Consider the following 21,058-nt stretch of genomic DNA (forward strand, 5'->3'; position numbering starts at 1 on the left):
AACAAGCCGAATATAACAGTTGAGCGACCGTGCTAGAACCACGGAACTCGGGAATGCCTAACACCTTCTCCCGGGTTAACAGAATTCCTTATCCGGATTTCTGGTATGCAGACTGTAATATAGAGTCATTATTTTTCCTCGATTCGGGATTAAAATTGGTGACTTGGGACACCCTAAATCTCCCAAGTGGCGACTCTGAAATAAATAAATAAATCCCGTTTCGATTGTCCTTTAATTGGAAAAACTCCCCCTGCGCCTCACGGGCGCGGAAAAAGGAGGTGTGACAGCTCTGGCGACTCCGCTGGGGAAAATAACCCAGAACCACTGGTTCAGGGTTAGAAATTCGAGCTTAGATAAATTGTTAAATTTGGCTTTATCTGATTTTTTTTTACATGTTTTAAGCCTAATGTGCTAAATGTTGCTTTTACCGCTTTGATATTATGTGAACTGTATATAAATTGTGCCGAAATCCATCTTCTCTCTAAGTCTTCTAAATCATGAAGAGGGGCATACTTCGTATGACTTCTTTTCTGTATAGTGTCAAATCCCAATTTAGAACGAGGTTCGGATAAGTTGCTAAGCCGGTGAAGCTTCTGTATTCCCGGTATGCTGCCCCCCCTCGGCTCGAGCTGTCCGCTCGGGTAAGCGAGGTCTAGAACAAACACCCAGGTTCTGAACCTAGTATAACAAAGCCACATGCCGGATCCCTAGTAGGAGCGTTTATTTGCATCACGTGCATCTGACTTAGGGGACTCAACACAGGGGTTGGGTCCGTCTAGGAATAACAACCTGAAATAGAAAAAGGCCATCCTGATACATCCTACTCACTGCTTGTGCATTTATTTGCTTCAAACATGCATGATGACCGGTTTTGAATGTTGGGAAATTTTAACAAAAAAAAAATAATATATATATAAAAAAAAATAGAAATAAACAGACCAGTTAGTTTATCACCCGAACTACGTCGGTTTGATTCTCACCGGATGTGAGATACGTAGGCAACCCTCATCGGGTCCAACTCTTTTTCCATTTTTACCAAAAATGATATACCATAAAGCATATATGTATATATGTATACACATGTATATAAATAAATTTTTTTTTGTTTTGTCCAAAGATTTTTGGTTAGAGTCAAAATAAAGGTTTTTGTTTTCACCTAAAAGGTCACCCTAATAAATGTGCAGGATGAACACAGAGCAAAATGAACCATTCTCAGCCCTCAGCGAGGTCCCTCTACAACTCCACATGTGGTGGAATGACTTGGAAGCCGATAGAAAAGGGGTAATAGGAAGAATATTGGGAGGTTTTGTAAATTTGTTGGGTGTTGAGCCGAGGACAGATATTCTTGAAGCTCTAATACCATTTTGGGACCCCACCTGCAATGTATTCCGTTTTGCTGATTTTGAACTTTCACCGACACTTGAGGAAGTTGCCGGATATGCGGGACTGAATGAGAAGTTAAGAGGGCAATATTTGCTTTCGCCAAGGCCGGTGTCCCCGCATGCGTTTCTGGATCTACTAAGCATTAGTCGGAAGGTACAACATGACGATTTATCGAGAGGGTGTTGTGATCTCCATTTCTTGTATCAGCGGTACGGAACCCCGCAGGGTTTCGAGGAACCAAACCTTGGGCTAACTCACGGAGGGAACAGAAACAAATGGGAAGCAAGACGTACTTTGGCTTTTATCACAGCATTCTTGGGAGTAATGGTCTGCCCAAGGAAGGACAAAAAGATAGAGATAGGTCTGGTAGGGATGGCCGACGTGGCAATCAAAAGAACCAATAGTACTGTGGTTCCTTTGATTTTGTCCGAAATCTACCGGGCTCTGACTATATGCCGAGAAGGAGGTACGTTCTTCCAAGGTTGCAACCTGTTACTTCAGCTATGGATGCAGGAACACCTCCATCACCGAGTAGGATACATGAACCACGGGTTGACCGAGAGGAATTGTATCAGCGGATTCAAGAAGCGCATGACAGGCGCCAGATTTCCTGAAGGTGTCGAAGAATGGGTTACACGGTTAAGGTCAACAACATCTGACCAAATTGAATGGGCATTTGGTTGGTTGACTGATACTGAGGTTATCTACATGTCGGCTGAAGAATGTCATGTTCTCTTAATGGGGCTTCGCAGCATCCAGCCATATGCCCCTCATCGGGTATTACGACAACTGGGCAGGTTTCAAGTAGTCCCTAATGATGAAAATCTGAGCAAGCATGCCATTGAATTGAGCCCGGGAGTCATATTCCCCGAGGGGAAGATTAGAAAACTGTGGCATGAATGTAGATTCTTGGAGCCCAAAACCATGGTACGAGAGCTAGCTAAAGGTGAGGTAGACCCAAAGTACGATGCTTGGTTCGAAAAAAGGTTTCAGACTCGGCAAAGACCTGCTAAAAGGGCCCACGTCCAACATTTCACCAATGATTCACAAGAGCAATGGGGATGGTTAAAAAGGGAGAAAGGTTACCGGGTCGAAATCGGGAAGCTAAAGCAACAAGTTGAAAGGCTTGTATTTGAGAACAATGTGCAAATCGCCTCAGAGCAGGCTGAAAGAAACAAGTTAGCCCAAGAAAACCAAACCTTGAAGGCCCGCCTTCGCCAAGCCAGTAAGAGTAACGTTGACCGACAGAAGCGTCGCTCTGATGAAAGATTGATAGCAAGTTTGAGAAATCAGGTCATCCAAGGCCAAGAAGAATTAGAACAATCAAGAGCTTGCATAACAAGGATGAAGGTCAGAGGGGCAAAGTACGCAATGGCCCGGAAGCAGCATTTGCAACAGGTCATAAGGGATTATGAAATGAGCGTCAGAATATTAAGGGAGACGAGCTCCACTCTACATGATCGGATCGTCAAACAAGCACGAGACGCCCAGGCCGACAGAAGACAGTGCTACGATGCAATGGCCTGCATGGAAAGACAAATGGAGTTGTTTCAGGATCAACTTGCTGACGATGCTCAGGCACTGGGGTTAAAGAACCAACAAATCAGGCAGTTGCTCAGTGAAAGAGATAGCATTCGAGCAAGGATTGATGAAATAGGGCATTACATCTACATGAAATGCTTGGCATGTGAGCGAACACCTCGGAAGACCCTCCTTGTTTCCATCATGGGCTGCGTCCGCCGGATTATGAACGAGTTGAAGAACCTGCAAAGAGACCTTACACCTAGAGCCGCGGAAAGGCCGAATGATGCCTCGCGGGCCCTTAAATTGGAGAATTAGTTTTGGTCAAGTCCTGTTTATTTGGCTTTGGTTGATTTTCCATATGTTGTTTTCTTTTCATCAAACCAAGCTTAAAACCGTGGAGTCTGTACTTCTGCTATTTTTATTTTAAGTACTGTGTAATAGCAAATTTTGATAATGAAATTAAGTGACTCCAGAAGAATTACTGTGTGTCTTTGCTTTGAGGCAGAACTACGCCTGGTCTGATTCACGCGGGGACGTGATACGTAGGCAATCCCCATAAGATTCGATCGCTTTTAATGAATAAGGAAAAAATGTAAATAAAATAAAACGCGGGGTTTCACAAAATACTTTAAAAAGAGACGAATGAACAAACCGGGATGACGCATGTGGTTTGAAGCAAAGCATGTAGAAACGGTTAACTGCCTAGGTGCATTGCATCCTCTATGTGTTATGATCAAATCTGTTAAGCTCTAACACTAACAAAGTTTGTTGTTGTCTGATACCAGACAATTAGTTGTTAAAGAATTCTGGCAACACATTCATACCAAACCAGATCCAAAGGACCGGTAGCAACAAGCATGACTACTTCTGAGAATAGTAATGAGGAAGAAAGGCCGATGAGCCAGTTGCTAAAAGAGGCAATGGAAAAGATTGAAAGGATGGGACTAGAGATGCATGCAATGCAGCTAGCCCTGGCCAAAACGCAAAAGAGCCCTGAGACACTGGGACACGTGCCGGAGTACCCTCACTCTGGCCCTTCCACAAGCCGCCCAAATCCCCTCTATCATCAAGAAAGAAGCCCTCATGATTCCCAAGCTCCACCACCCCATCAACCTCTCCCAACACCCAATATTCCCATTTTTGTGGGACCTGCATCAGCCCCTTTGCAGCGAACGACCAGTGAGCCATTGTTTCAGGCTCACGATACACAATACTATCCCCCTGAGCCTACATTCCACGCACCGGAACCACAGGCTTACAATCCCCATCTGGAAGTACCGGCAGAGGTTGAGAAGCCGGTTAAGGCCCCTGAACAGGATGAAGTGTTAAGAAAGTTCAAAAGCCTGGAGCAATCCTTCAGGAACTTGCACGGGCTGGGCAATCAAGTCAGCGTGGCATACAAAGATCTGTGCCCTTTCCCAGATGTCCAACTCCCGGCTGGGTTCAAGATGCCCAAGTTTGATTTATATGAAGGGCACGGTGATCCCATGGCACATTTGCGGGGATTCTGTAGCAAAATGAGAGGGGCAGGAGGCAAGGATGAGCTTTTGATAGCTTATTTCGGCCAAAGTCTGAGTGGATCTGTACTGGAATGGTATACCAGGCAAGATTTCAGCAGGTGGTACACGTGGGATGATCTGGCGCAGGCTTTTACAGGTTATTTCCAGTACAACCTGGAGATAGTCCCTGACCGTCTCACGTTATTGAGAACTGGGAAGAAACCCGGGGAAAGTTTTCGCGAATTCGGGTTCCGCTGGAGAGAACAAGTAGCTAGGGTCGATCCTCCCATGAGAGAGGGAGAGATGGTAGACTACTTTTTGCAGACATTGGATCCAACCTACTTTGGTCACTTGGTGACAACGGTTGGAAAATTTTTCAACGAGGTGGTCAAAATAGGGGTAATGATAGAAGAAGGTTTGAGGTCAGACAAGATCTTGAACTATTCGGCGCTTAAGGCCACAACCCAGGCTATTCAAAGCGGCACGGGAGGTGCGCTGAGAAGAAAGAAAGAAGAGGTTGTCCACGATCGAGGCAGGCAGTTGGTCCAGGGCTGGCAGGCCACATTACAACCAACCCAGGCCTCACAGGTCAAACTACCCATACAACCCACCACAAAATTTCTATCCACCTCGAGAACCACATTGTTCCGTACACCAAGCCCAGGTATACACTCAGCCTCCGGTTCGCCCACAATGGCGCGCACCGGCTCCCCAGAACATATATGCACCACCACAAAACACTTACCCTCCACCAAGGGCATATAGAAATTCTTCAGGGGCAGGTTTCCGGGGAAATCCAGATGCCAGAAATGACAGGTTGCGGAAGCAAAGAACCTTCACCGAACTGGGAGAAACCTACACCGCTGTGTTCCACAAGCTGCGACAATTGGGTTTGGTTAGTCCTGTCCATACTCGGGAACCAAATCCCCCGCCTCAGAATTTGGATCGTTCAATCAGTTGTGAATACTGTTCAGGGATGCTCGGGCACGATACCGAGAAGTGCTGGAAGTTAAGGCATGTCATACAGGATCTTATTGACATCAATAAGATCAAGGTCCAGACACCGGAGGCTCCTAACATCAACCAAAACCCACTGCCAGCGCACCACGAAACTCACATGATTGAGTTGGTGTGTGAGGGAGGAGAATTAAGAAAACTCTCACAAACAGTGATGATGATCCAAGCTGCCCCAAAAGAAGTCTTAACCAGTGGAGGAACAAATGTACAGTCGCAGGGAGAAGGCGTCAAGCCGGTAGTAATATGGGGGAAGAGCCCGTCCGTCATAGCAAGCAGATCCGAGCCAAGCAAGTTGGTAATACCAGGGATCCTGCCCACACCGGCAGTCATGTTGAAAGGGGTATGTAGAGAACGGGTGACCATAAAGCCGGTGGTCCAACTGCCAATGCTTGACAGCAGGGCTGTGCCCTGGAAATATGAAAAAGCAGTGGTGACGTACCAAGGAAAACAGGTGGAAGAAGTCAGTTGTGAAGCGCAAGGGCTGACTCGATCAGGTCGATGTTTTGCTCCGGTGGAGTTAAGAAAAACCAACCCAGTGGCAACCAAGAAGCCAGTGTCAGAAGAAGAGGCCGAAGACTTCCTGAGGAAGATGAAAGTACAAGACTATTCTGTGGTTGAGCAGCTGAGAAAAACACCTGCCCAGATCTCACTATTGTCATTACTCCTCCATTCCGAGGAACATCGTCGGGCCCTGTTAAAGATATTGAACGAGGCCCATGTACCCAGTGAGATTTCTGTAAACCACCTGGAAACCATTGCCAGCAAGATTTTCGAGGTGAACAGAGTGACATTCTCAGATGATGACCTGCCGGTGGAAGGTACGGAGCATAACAAAGCTCTATACCTAGCTGTCAAATGCGAAGACTCGGTGGTAACTCGAGTATTGGTGGATAACGGCTCAAGCGCCAATATTTGTCCATTATCCACCCTGGACCAGTTAAAGATTGACCGTGGAAGAATCCGGGAGAACAGCATCTGTGTCCGGGGGTTTGACGGAAACGGAACCGCCACTGTGGGGGATGTTGTACTTGAACTGACCATTGGTCCGGTCCTATTTACCATGGAATTCCAGGTGTTGGACGCCACGGTATCTTACAACTTGCTGTTAGGACGACCTTGGATTCATGCAGCTAAAGCGGTGCCTTCCACCCTACATCAGACAGTGAAGTTCGAGTGGGAAAGACAAGAGGTCGTGTTGCACGGTGAGGATACAACATGCACCATGGGCGGAACCATTGTGCCTTTCATAGAGACCACTGATGACAAGGGTCCCTGGGTCTACCAGATTCTCGATACAGGGTCGGCCAACAAAATTTCTGAAGGAGAAATCATCCTGCACCCTAGGGTGGCTGCCGCAACAGTCATGATGGTATCAGAAATGCTGGGTAATGGGTTTGTGCCGGGAAAAGGCCTGGGAGTTGAACTTCAAGGGATAGTCCAACCTGTCTCCCTTCCTAAGAATCTGGAAACTTTTGGGTTGGGGTTCAAACCAACCGCAGCAGACAGGAAGGAGGCGCGAAGAATGAAGAAGAGGGTCTGGTCTCTGCCTAAACCAGTGCCACGCCTCTCAAGGTCTTTTGTTAAAGCTAGTGCCAAGGGGTCAGCGATCCCAAAGATTCGAGGACCTTTGATCGGCATAAGTGAAGACCTGAATCAGAGTTTTGATAGACTATTCGCGGATGTCAGTATGGTGGAAGCTGGAGAGGGTTCCAGCAGAGCAGAGATACAATTTGTGGGGCCTGAGGCCAAGACCAACAATTGGACGGTTACTCCTCTTCCTGTCCGAGGGGAGTCTTGGTAGTAGGCTTTGATTAATGTTTTGTTTGTTTATTTGTTTGATCGGATTATTCAAGGGTGTAATCCAAATTTTACTTTCGTTTTGTAAAAGTGTGAACCCTTTTATCCCGCAAATTTAATAAAGTTTCTCTTCTTTTGTCTCATTTTAATTTTTGTCTTGTTCTTTTTCTTTCTGAACAGTTCTCTTTTTACTGGTTCTAATGACATGGCATGCACAGCGGATCTTCGACCTAGTCTAATAAATCGATCTGAAACCGACTCAAGGATGCAAAAGGTCGTTTGTGACGATGAATCTGAATGTGACGAAGGTGAAGCCTTCGAAGAAATAAACAGAGAACTGTGCCAATTTGAAGAGAAACCCAAGCCTAACTTAAATGACACCGAGGCTGTGAATCTAGGAGACGCTGATAACGTCCAGGAGACCAAAATTAGCATCCACATTGAGCCGAATGTCAGAGCAGAATTGATCAAAACTCTTAGGGAATTCAAAGACGTTTTTGCCTGGTCATATGATGATATGCCTGGATTAAGCACCAATTTAGTGGTTCACAAATTACCCACTGACCCGGCATACCCTCCGGTCAAGCAAAAACTAAGGAAATTTAAAACATAAATGAGTGTAAAGATCAAGGAAGAAGTGATTAAGCAGTTACAAGCGAAGGTCATTCGGGTCACTCGATATCCCGAGTGGTTGGCCAATGTGGTACCAGTCCCAAAGAAGGATGGAAAAATCAGGGTGTGCGTTGATTACCGCAACCTCAACAAAGCAAGTCCCAAGGACAATTTTCCGCTACCCAACATTCATATCTTGATCGACAATTGCGCAGGGCGCGAGATCGGATCCTTTGTGGATTGCTATGCAGGTTATCATCAGATCCTAATGGATGAGGAGGATGCTGAGAAGACATCGTTTATTACGCCATGGGGAACCTACTGCTATCGGGTAATGCCGTTCGGGTTAAAGAACGCCGGGGCAAAGTACATGCGAGCAATTACTGCTGTGTTTCATGACATGATACACAAAGAAATAGAGGTGTACGTCGATGATGTGATCATCAAATCTTGGCGTCAGGAGGACCATGTAGCAGACCTAAGGAGATTTTTCCAAAGACTCCGGAGGTATGATATCAAGCTTAACCCGGCCAAATGCGCATTCGGGGTTCCATCAGGAAAGTTGCTAGGATTCATCGTCAGTCGACGGGGGATTGAGTTAGACCCATCCAAAATTGAATCCATCCGAGATTTGCCACCGCCGAGGAACAAAACAGAGGTAATGAGTTTGCTGGGTAGACTCAATTACATCAGCAGGTTCATCGCTCAACTCACAGCAACTTGTGAGCCCATATTTCGGCTACTGAGAAAGGATGCTGCAGTAGGTTGGACGGCAGAGTGTCAGGAGGCCTTCGACCAAATCAAAGGGTATCTGTCTAATCCACCCGTATTGGTCCCGCCTAAGCCCGGGAAACCCCTAATCCTTTACCTGACGGTCTTGGAAAATTCATTTGGTTGTGTACTGGGGCAACATGATGACACAGGGAGGAAGGAGCAGGCCATCTACTATCTTAGCAAGAAATTCACAGTGCATGAGGTCAAGTACACTCAACTCGAGAAAACGTGTTGCGCCCTAACTTGGGTAGCTCAGAAGTTGAAGCACTACCTGTCTTCATATACTACTTATCTCATATCCCGCTTGGACCCATTGAAGTATATCTTTTAGAAACCTATGCCCACGGGAAGGTTGGCAAAATGGCAAATTCTGCTCACAGAGTTTGATATCATCTATGTGACGAGGACGGCCATGAAAGCCCAGGCGCTGGCAGACCATTTGGCTGAGAATACCGTTGATGAAAAATACGAGCCCTTAAGAACGTATTTTCCTGACGAAGAGGTGATGCATACGAATGAGTTGGAATTACCCGAGGAACCGGGTTGGAAGCTTTTCTTCGATGGAGCTGCAAACGCAAAAGGGGTTGGAATAGGAGCAGTACTCATTTCTGAAACAGGACGGCATTATCCTGTTACGGCTCAACTGCGCTTCTATTGCACCAACAATATGGCCGAATATGAGGCTTGCATTCTGGGTCTGCGCTTGGATGCTGACATGGGTGTCCAAGACGTCTTGGTCTTGGGAGACTCGGACCTCTTGGTACATCAAATTCAGGGTGAATGGGAAACACGAGATCTAAAACTCGTACCATACCGACAATGCTTGCATGATCTGAGCAAGCAATTTCGATCGGTAAAGTTCAAACACATCCCGAGAGTTCACAATGAGGTTGAGGATGCCTTAGCCACCTTAGCATCAATGCTGCACCACCCTGACAAAATGTATGTTGACCCTCTACACATCCAGGTCCGTGATCAGCACGCCTACTGCAATGCCATAGAAGAAGAAGCAGATGGCGAACCCTGGTTTCATGATATCAAGGGATACCTCAGGATGGGGATATATCCAGAACATGCCTCTGGGGACCAAAAAAGAGCCTTTCGGCGTTTGTCGAATGGTTTCTTCCTCAGTGGAGGAGTATTGTACAAAAGAACCCCGGATCTGGGATTGTTGAGATGCATAGATGCCAAGCAGGCAACAACGGTTATTGCAGAAGTACATGCTGGAGTTTGTGGGCCACACATGAGTGGATATGTATTGGCAAGAAAAATCCCTCGAACAGGGTGTTATTGGCTCACCATGGAACACGACTGTATCACTTTCGTGAGGAAATGCCATCAGTGCCAGATACATGGAGATTTGATTCATTCTCCGCCAACAGAGTTACATACGATGTCAGCACCCTGGCCGTTTGTAGCATGGGGCATGGATGTCATTGGGCCCATCGAGCCAGCAGCGTCCAACGGTCATAGGTTCATTCTAGTGACCATTGATTACTTCACCAAATGGGTTGAGGCTAAAACCTTCAAATCAGTAACCAAGAAGGCAGTAGTGGACTTTGTTCACTCCCATATCATCTGTAGATTTGGGATCCCAAAAGTGATCATCACGGATAACGGTGCGAATCTTAATAGCAGCTTGATGAGAGAGGTATGCCAACAATTCAAGATTACACACCGCAATTCCACCCCATATCGTCCTAAGGCAAATGGAGCAGTCGAAGCAGCCAATAAGAATATCAAGAAGATACTGCGAAAAATGGTGGAAGGGTCCAGACAGTGGCACGAGAAATTACCCTTTGCTTTGTTGGGTTACCGCACTACCGTCCGGACTTCCATAGGCACAACTCCTTATTTGTTGGTGTATGGAACTGAGGCCGTGATACCAGCGGAGGTCGAAATTCCGTCCCTCCGAATTGTCGCTGAAGCCGGAATTGATGATGATGAATGGATCAAAGCTCGCTTGGAACAGTTGAGCCTGATAGATGAGAAAAGATTGGCAGTAGTATGCCATGGTCAGCTGTACCAGAAGAGAATGGCAAGAGCGTATAATAAAAAGGTGCGCCCTAGGAAATTTGAAGTAGGGCAGCAAGTATTAAAGAAGATCCTCCCACATCAGGTCGAGGCAAAAGGCAAATTCGCCCCAAATTGGCAAAGGCCTTATATCGTGACCAGAGTCTTGGCCAATGGTGCTTTGTGTTTGACAGATGTCGAAGGTAGATGTGTCGACATGGCTATCAATTCAGATGCAGTCAAGAGATATTATGCGTAATTTCTTTAAATTATGGCAATTTTGGTTTATTTGTTTGTATTTGGCATTTGTTGAATAATGAGATGACGGAAGCAATTCTTTCTCCAATCCAAACACTTTTAGCCCTCGCTTCCCCCTTTGAGCCTTAAGCAAATTCTTTCAATACCCCTCTTTTGGAATCACTAATGGGAAAGATAAAAAAAAAAAAAAGAGAAAAGAAAAGAAAGGAAAAGAAAAGAAAAAGAAAAAGAAAAGGAAAAGAAAATGAAAAGAAAGAAAAGAAAAATCAAGGAATATAAAACCGTGGGAACTACGTTTGACCTGATTCCTCAAAAAGGATACGTAGGCGCCTCACGGCTCGGTCATAGTATGCATCATAGCAAATATAGGATGCATAATGTACATAGTGTGCATAATAGGCAATGTGCGTAACGCACATAGCTCAACATAAGCATAAAAAATAAATTCCCCAAGCAAGAAAACTGGGGCAGAGGTTATGTTTAAGTTCCAACAAAGGTTTGATTCCAAAAGTTGTAGCACATCACCCTTCAAATTGTTTTCATTTTTGTAGCCTTTCTTCAATCCCACACCAAAACCAACATCAACATCCAAAAGACCTCCCGATCAATGTTCGAGAGATGCCAAATCCGGTAAATAAGGCCGAGAATAATACACTGATCCCCAGCAAAGAAAAGGATCGTAAGACTGGGAATGAGTTGATAGTCAAAAGAATCCCCGGAAGAGAGGGTCGCACCTACAACACCCTGGATCCTCGAAAGAAATAAAATGAGAGAGTCTCATCGGTGAAAACCTTCGCAGGCACCGAGAGGCGATGTAAGATGAGGGATACGAAATGAGAGAGTCTTATTGGTGAAAACCTTCACAGGCACCGTAAGGCGCCGGGAGATGAGAGAAAGGAGAGAGTCTCATTAGTAAAAACCCCTCGAAGGGCACTATGAGGCGACGAGATAGAGCAGCAAAAGCTACCACATTCGCAACAAGATGAACATCCATTTATCATCCCCAGCAAGTCAGACCATCGGACAAATCAATTGATACAAATAGACTGGGTCGGGAATCTATGGTGCACGTCATGATCATGGGGACCAGTTGTGTCCTCCTGATAAGTTCTTTGGATTGTCTCCTCCCACAAAATATTGGTTCAGAAAGTTTTTCTCTTTTCCATATCTTTATTTTCTTTTCCTAAAATGTGTCTTTAAAGGATTTTTCAAAGCTTACTACCAGAAATCGAAGGGGAATTCATCCAATGCAGGAGAATACAAACAGTCTTAAAGGCCGGCCCCAGGCAATGCAGGGATTGTGCTCGGAAATGTTGAAAGAAGTAAGCTCCAAAAGGGAGTGGTTTCGGGAGGTAGAAGCAGACTCCCACAGAATATGCTTAAAGAGAAAGCAGAAAAGGGGATAAATTGAAAACCAATCCCCAGCAGGCTAGAAACCCCCAACGGGCAACTTTGCCCGCCAACCAATTATGGGGACAAAGAGCAAGAGAAGGGGAAGAGAGAAAAATGGCTCGCCAGAAAGGCACCCTCTACCACCACGATTAAAACTGACTAAATCCTTTTGTCTGTTGCAGGAGAGCAAAGAATTGATGACGGCAACAAGATGCAATGCCATGGAAGTTACCAAAAACCGGGGCAGAAAATTTTCTGCCGATTGTCGAAAATTTTCTCGGAAGAACGGGGAAACAATTCCAATACATTTTAAGTTCTAGGTCGCCCACCAGTATAATGCGGGAATACATTTAAGTTCTAGGTCGCCCACCAGTATAATGCGGGAATACTTTTAAGTTCTAGGTCGCCCACCAGTATAATGCGGGAATACTTTTAAGTTCTAGGTCGCCCACCAGTATAATGCGGGAATACATTTTAAGTTCTAGGTCGCCCACCAGTATAATGCGGGAATACTTTTAAGTTCTAGGTCGCCCACCAGTATAATGCGGGAATACTTTTAAGTTCTAGGTCGCCCACCAGTTATAATGCGGGAATACTTTTAAGTTCTAGGTCGCCCACCAGTATAATGCGGGAATACTTTTAAGTTCTAGGTCGCCCACCAGTATAATGCGGGAATACTTTTAAGTTCTAGGTCGCCCACCAGTATAATGCGGGAATACATTTAAGTTCTAGGTCGCCCACCAGTATAATGCGGGAATACTTTTAAGTTCTAGGTCGCCCACCAGTATAATGCGGGAATACTTTTAAGTTCTAGGTCGCCCACCAGTATAATGCGGGAATACATTTAAGTTCTAGGTCGTCCACCAGTATAATGCGGGAATACTTTTAAGTTCTAGGTCGCCCACCAGTATAATGCGGGAATACATTTAAGTTCTAGGTCGCCCACCAGTATAATGCGGGAATACTTTTAAGTTCTAGGTCGCCCACCAGTATAATGCGAGAATACTTTTAAGTTCTAGGTCGCCCACCAGTATAATGCGGGAATACTTTTAAGTTCTAGGTCGCCCACCAGTATAATGCGGGAATACTTTTAAGTTCTAGGTCGCCCACCAGTATAATGCGGGAATACTTTTAAGTTCTAGGTCGCCCACCAGTATAATGCGAGAATACTTTTAAGTTCTAGGTCGCCCACCAGTATAATGCGGGAATACTTTTAAGTTCTAGGTCGCCCACCAGTATAATGCGGGAATACTTTTAAGTTCTAGGTCGCCCACCAGTATAATGCGGGAATACTTTTAAGTTCTAGGTCGCCCACCAGTATAATGCGGGAATACATTTAAGTTCTAGGTCGCCCACCAGTATAATGCGGGAATACTTTTAAGTTCTAGGTCGCCCACCAGTATAATGCGGGAATACATTTAAGTTCTAGGTCGCCCACCAGTATAATGCGGGAATACTTTTAAGTTCTAGGTCGCCCACCAGTATAATGCGGGAATACTTTTAAGTTCTAGGTCGCCCACCAGTATAATGCGGGAATACTTTTAAGTTCTAGGTCGCCCACCAGTATAATGCGGGAATACTTTTAAGTTCTAGGTCGCCCACCAGTATAATGCGGGAATACATTTAAGTTCTAGGTCGCCCACCAGTATAATGCGGGAATACTTTTAAGTTCTAGGTCGCCCACCAGTATAATGCGGGAATACATTTAAGTTCTAGGTCGCCCACCAGTATAATGCGGGAATACTTTTAAGTTCTAGGTCGCCCACCAGTATAATGCGGGAATACTTTTAAGTTCTAGGTCGCCCACCAGTATAATGCGGGAATACTTTTAAGTTCTAGGTCGCCCACCAGTATAATGCGGGAATACTTTTAAGTTCTAGGTCGCCCACCAGTATAATGCGGGAATACTTTTAAGTTCTAGGTCGCCCACCAGTATAATGCGGGAATACATTTAAGTTCTAGGTCGCCCACCAGTATAATGCGGGAATACTTTTAAGTTCTAGGTCGCCCACCAGTATAATGCGGGAATACTTTTAAGTTCTAGGTCGCCCACCAGTATAATGCGGGAATACTTTTAAGTTCTAGGTCGCCCACCAGTATAATGCGGGAATACTTTTAAGTTCTAAGTCGCCCACCAGTATAATGCGGGAATACTTTTAAGTTCTAGGTCGCCCACCAGTATAATGCGGGAATACATTTTAAGTTCTAGGTCGCCCACCAGTATAATGCGGGAATACATTTAAGTTCTAGGTCGCCCACCAGTATAATGCGGGAATACATTTAAGTTCTAGGTCGCCCACCAGTATAATGCGGGAATACTTTTAAGTTCTAGGTCGCCCACTAGTATAATGCGGGAATACATTCAGCTCTAGATTGTGGAATCAGTCACCCCACCTGAAGACGGAAGGGTACAACAGAGATCCCCAAACGGGAAACAATGAAATCCCAGCACCAAGAAGCAGACAACTGCAGAGGCAAGCGCACAATTCAAAAGGAAAAAGGAACGCGTCTCAAAAGAAGCAGTTTGGGAACGTTGTAGCATGCCCAGTATGACGATGCGGATGAAGAAACATACCACTGAAGAAACCACTGGAAGATTTAAAGAAGGAAGCCGTGTCCCCAGCGGATCAAGCAAAGTGATGAAAACTGGCATTCAAACGTCAGCAAAAGACCAGCATCATCTCCAAGTTCACAAAATAAAGGCGTCAAAGGAAAGCGTCAGCCGACAAGGAAGCAAGGCAACAAGAACAAGTTGAAGATGGATAAGATTTCAGGATCCTCAGTTTAACTTAGCTTCTTGTTTTCCTTTTAGAGTAGTGTAATAGGGAGATCGGTTGAGCAGTAGCATCCTACAGCAGCATACAACAGCGCACAACAACAACAAACACTACAGTCACACGGTAGTCCCAGCTACCAAAGATTTCCCGAACTACATTGACCTGATTCCTGTTCAGCCCAGGATATGTAGGAAACCTCTGAAGCAAAGGTTCGGTCAAAGCTTTTTCAAAAAATGCTTCACACGGAGTATTCGGCGGGCAAAAATTGCTCGCTTATCTTTGCGCGAAAACCCTTCGTGTCTTCGTGCAAAGAGGGGCAGCTGTAAGCACGTGATTTTTGCCTCACGGACGATCGCTCCAAAAGAAAATAAAAAACAGTGACAAATGGTTTCGCTGTACAATTTTTCGATCTTTCCGTAACATGTGTTGTTGGTCATTTGTGGGTCTGTCCATTTTGCATCTAGTCATTATCAAACAAAAATACAAAAATATGTGTCAGTAAAAGAAAATTCAAAAAATAATATATATATATGTGTGCGTCCTTCGTTCTAGGCTTTTAGTTAACTTACTTGAATATTTGGTGTTAATTGTGTTAAAATGTTCCATTGTTGTTTAGTTTTAATTTCATTATTTTATTGTCTATTATTTTATTTTTGAAAAATGAAACTAGAAAAAACAAAAAAAAGGGAAGAAAATCGGTTGGGCCCAAGGAAATAAACCAAAAAATAGGCCCAAACCAATTCGATCAGGTCCAGTCCAAAACCGGCTGCCCAGGCACCTCCTGAAACGACGTCGTTTCAGGCAAATCAATCTGAGCCGTCCGTCCCAGCCGATCCAACGGTTCAGGACCTCGTTCAGCGACCCATGTTCAAACCCGACCCAAATAACCAGCCTGACCCAACCCCTCACTTAAACCAAACGACCCCGTTTAACTACCAAACGACCCCGTCTCATGTCTCATCCTCAGATCCAAGCCGTTGAGATCATCTGATCTAACGGCTCAGATCCAATCAGACTCCCCATATATAAACTCAACCCTTCACCCCACGCCCCCTATCCGAACCCCACCCCTCACTCGTCTCCTTCCTCGAGCTGAAACCCCAAACCCTAGCAAGCCGCCCTAGCTTTCCCTCCACCAAAACCCGGCGGCACGAACGCCGGTGACCACCCCCTTCACACCCCTAAAGCATCCAACCACCCTGAACACGAATCCACTAACCACGAACCTCGAATCACCTCCTATCGTCTCGAATCTGGATTTGAAGATTCGAGACAAAACTCGATCTATGCCAAACCACCCCATCTTCATACCAGACACCCCCCTGACCGTCCTCGTGACCAAACCAAGCTTGGTTTGGTCCGAATCTACCCACAACTCCCAAAAATCCAGATCTGAAAATCCAGACTTTAGAACACATGCACATGGGGAATCCGGCTAGCCTTAACGGGGGTTTGAGGTCTAATGGACCTTAATCAAGGTGTTCTCATGTGAGAACACCCTGATTAAAGTTTGTTCGGCCTCAAAAGTTCAATGTTGAGTCAGATTTGGTTCAGTTTTGTTTGGACATTTTTTGGTAAGTTTTCTTTTCCTTTTTGTTTTATTTAACTGCTAGTCAAGTTGTCAGCATGTTTCATTGTGTATGATTGGTTATTTTCTTTTGTTATTTTCCATTCAGATTTCTTCCATCTATGTTAAAGGCCTTTTATTTGGTCAATTGTCTTCTGTTTGTGTTCTGAATATACCCTGTGATATACGTGCTCATCAATTAGATTAATCGTCAAGCGAGTTTAATTCATATAAGTTCCCAGTGTTTGAACAAATTTGTCTGAAGCCATTCGGGACTCTATACGTGTTGTTTATATGAACGATTGATTGTTATGTGTTACGATTAATATAGTCGAGTCGATATATGTCGTCAATTAGTTTCAATCGTTAATGGTAACAACTTGATTCGTATTGCTTATTTCTGCTGTGATCGTATTTGAGTCTCATTAGGAACTGAATTGTATTGCCTGTTGATTTTGTTCAAATTGAATTAAAAGAACATCTAGGGGAAAGGTTATAATGGCAGATTCAGATTTTGGTTTTAAAACACAATGCCATTTGGTTTGGACCGTGGGCAGCATGTGTATGGTTAGCTTTAAGGGATTAAAATAATTGGACAGCATGTGCTGTCAGATTATATTCCTACTGCCCATACTTTGGTTAAATAAACAAGTGATCAGTACACTTTAACAACCAAAAAGAGAGAGGGGCTGTCAGGGATTTCATGGGAGCTTGGTTATTTAAAACAAGTGAGTGGAAAAACAACAGGGGGGGCGCAATTTTGAGTTGTAAAACAGACTGTAAAGTGTTAAGGTTAGGCTATAAAAGAGGAGACCTTCCATTAGAAAGGGGGGATGATTTTGGAGTCTTGAGAGATTTCGGTGAGTAAGAAAACTGGAAAAGGAAAAACAGAAATAAATTTCAGAACATTGTGAATGAGTATTGTCTAGAAGAAACTGTGTAAGAGTCCAGTTGGATCAGGTTGTCTTTGTGGTTTTGCTTTTCTGTCGTTTGCCAAGCTTTCTTGTGGTCATTGGATTTCTGTTGCTGTTACATTCAACATTCTGGGCTGTTATTTCCTATTCTGGGATTGTTTATATTTTTGCTCGACTCCTTGTTGAGCTTCATCATTGTTGGCTGGTTGTTGTTGCTGTGTTGTTGCTGAGAATCTGCTGTTGCTGTGTTTACTGCATACTGCCCAGCTTATCATCCCTGTCTTCTTTGTCCTCTATACCAGGTACACAACCAATGCACTGTCAAGAAATGTAATTGAAAAATGAGTATGAATGCAAAAATGAAGAATCTTGAAGGATGACTCTTGCACATAGATTGTTATATTAAATATTCATGTAATTTGTAATAGTTTTTACATTTTGTTCTGGGTACTAGAGACAGTCTTCATGCCTATAAATGTCAATGTATGGTAGTTGAATGCTAGAATGTGCATATAGGTTGATGATGAGAGTATGCCCAAGGCAGTAGGTGGTATCTCCTACTTAGTTCAATGGTATAGTATGAGCCTGTGATATAGTCCAAGCATGAAATCCGTATACTGTAAATAGGTTCTTTCCTTTCTAATAAATTGCCATGTATAACCCTTAAGATCATGTTTTAAGATAAAGAGCACAAATTCAGGGCCTCAACCTCATAAAGGTCGAGTCCAGGTCAAAACAGACCGGGCAGGTCCGCATCGGACAAGCAGTGGCCCAGGTCTGGCCTTTCACGCATGGGCTGGATTTGGGCCCATGATTATTTGTTCGGCTGATTGCACATGCAGCCTCATTTCGGATTTTCAAGCTTTTCTGAATGTTGCTACGAACAATTCGCAAACATGTAATTAATTAGGACTATCTACTGCTTTCAATTGATAGAGACGAACACGACAAGAAACGTAGTTGCTATAGGATATCCTTTTAAAAATAAGAATGAGATGAGCCTCTCCGAATAAAAAATACAAATTGCGGGGCCCTCAGTAAATATTCGTTTTAAATTACTTAGAATTCAGGAGGGCCGCTTAGTGAATTTCGTGGCCTTCCCAAAATAATAACACGATAGTCTCTTTAGGCGCGTGTTTAATAATCTATTTTCTTAAACTTGGGCGTGCATTTCATGTGACCCAAATCCAAATCCCAAAACGTCAAATAAGATATGTTCCGGATTGTGGGTGCATTTCATGTGACGCAGTCCAAAGACATGTTTTAAGCGACGTTCACATTCCTAATAATAATAATTAATAAAGTGGTTAAAAGATAAAATTTGCACATGGTTCATAATTGTATTAAAAATCAGATAAACAAGCCGAATATAACAGTTGAGCGACCGTGCTAGAACCACGGAACTCGGGAATGCCTAACACCTTCTCCCGGGTTAACAGAATTCCTTATCCGGATTTCTGGTATGCAGACTGTAATATAGAGTCATTATTTTTCCTCGATTCGGGATTAAAATTGGTGACTTGGGACACCCTAAATCTCCCAAGTGGCGACTCTGAAATAAATAAACAAATCCCGTTTCGATTGTCCTTTAATTGGAAAAACTCCCCCTGCGCCTCACGGGCGCGGAAAAAGGAGGTGTGACAAGCACAATACAACCAAAACCTATCCGAAACTTACTAGAATCCAACCAAAAGTTGAGGACAAGTCTAAAACCATCATACAAGACTGTTGGAACTTTCATACCCTGAATCAAAGCTCGTTAAGTCCATTATTTGACTGTAGTCAACTCAAATTCTTAAACTTAACTAGTATGCAAGTCAAGTGTCCGAATCACTCTAAGACGCTTTGGATCGTAACCAAACTTTGCATACAAGTCCTAAATAATAAAATAAACATATTACAACTTTCAGAACAATAATTCAAACCCGATAGCATCAAAGTTAATTATCGATCAAACTCTTTTACAAAAAGCCTTCGCACTCCTATTCAACGGGGCTATGAGAGAAGCAACTTCGTTCCTTGACTTCTTTTCTCAGTCAAGCTTCCTTGTTCCTTAGTGTAGTCTCGGTCCATAGTTGTTGACTCCGTTCCTTATAGCCTAGTCTATATCCACAGCTGACGTGACTCCGTACCGACGCCTTTCCCTTTGTATAGTATACGGCTAAGTGACTTCGTAACCTCAACGTACTTTTTTTCTTACTATAGCATAGGCCTTCGTCGGGCTTTCGTCCCTTCGCCTATAGACGGCGGCTTGGCTTCGCTATCGCTCATGACTTGGTATAGAGCCGTGTGGTCATCGGTTTTACCACTAGAATGCCTATGAGATAGTGGTCGGCCTTTCGAATGCCTTCTTCCTGACTTTTCTGAGAAGCCCTTTACGACTATACTATAAAGGACAGGGGGTGTTCACCTTTGGAAACTTAGCTACTTAAGTCCTTCTCAGAAAGTCAAAGTATTCAAAATTCTAACTTTCGCCAAATAGAGCTAAACCACCCTAGGAATCTTCAAATCCAAATCCGGACATATACTTAAGTCCAAAATTATCATACGAATCTATTGAAACTATCGAAATATGAATCCGAGATAATTTACTTATAAGTCAAACCTTGGTCAACTACTCCAATTTAAAGCTTCTAAATTGAGAATTACTCTTCCGAATCAATCCCAAACTTCCTGAAAATCAAAATCAATCATGTATACAAGTTGTAATACATCATATGAAGCTACTCAAGACCTCAAATCACTGAATGTAATGTCAATGCTCAAAGTTACCGGTCGGGTCGTTACATTCTCCCCCACTTAAATATATGTTCGTCCTCGAACGTGTCAAGAGTCGTTCCAAAGTCATCAAATCATCATATAAAATTACCATACACATGGGTGATCACACTCTACCTCAATCTATATATGCCCGTCAATAAAACCTAACTGAAGATTCTTTTTTCAACATTAGTCCATAAATCTTATAACCCAATCTCCAACATTCGGATTTCCTTATGAGACCCGGTTCTTGCATCTATAAGTCTAAACAAGCTGCATCAAGGCATAACCATATTCCAAGATATAATCACATGATTTACCACATAACTCATGTACTCATAGTAATATTTTCAGATTGTAATAACTGCTTATTACCCAATTCAGTGCCAATAACAAATCTCATGTCAAATAAACTCTTATCCCAAACCTTCACAATACTTCTAATGATGTAAGAAACATATAGAAACTCATAACCACTCAACCAATCAATAAGGCGTGTAGTTCTCGCGCCCGACAATAATCGTTGCCGAATTCTGAGCTGGTTAATAACATTCTCCCTTCAACATACTTTATCCAAAATCGATTGCACTAATTTCAGGTCCAATAACCTCATTTCATCCAATACAAACCGCTCGGCCGACAAGCCACAATAAATGCCACCTAGAGCCGCATATGATACAATCCGTGCCCAACATGCAACAACTCGAATATAATCAAAGATGGGAGGAGAACCAAATAAGAGAACTACCCAACAAAATCCGCAGATACAAC

Source organism: Nicotiana tabacum, chromosome 22, assembly GCF_000715075.1.
Source record: "Nicotiana tabacum cultivar K326 chromosome 22, ASM71507v2, whole genome shotgun sequence".
NCBI classification, from domain to species: domain Eukaryota; kingdom Viridiplantae; phylum Streptophyta; class Magnoliopsida; order Solanales; family Solanaceae; genus Nicotiana; species Nicotiana tabacum.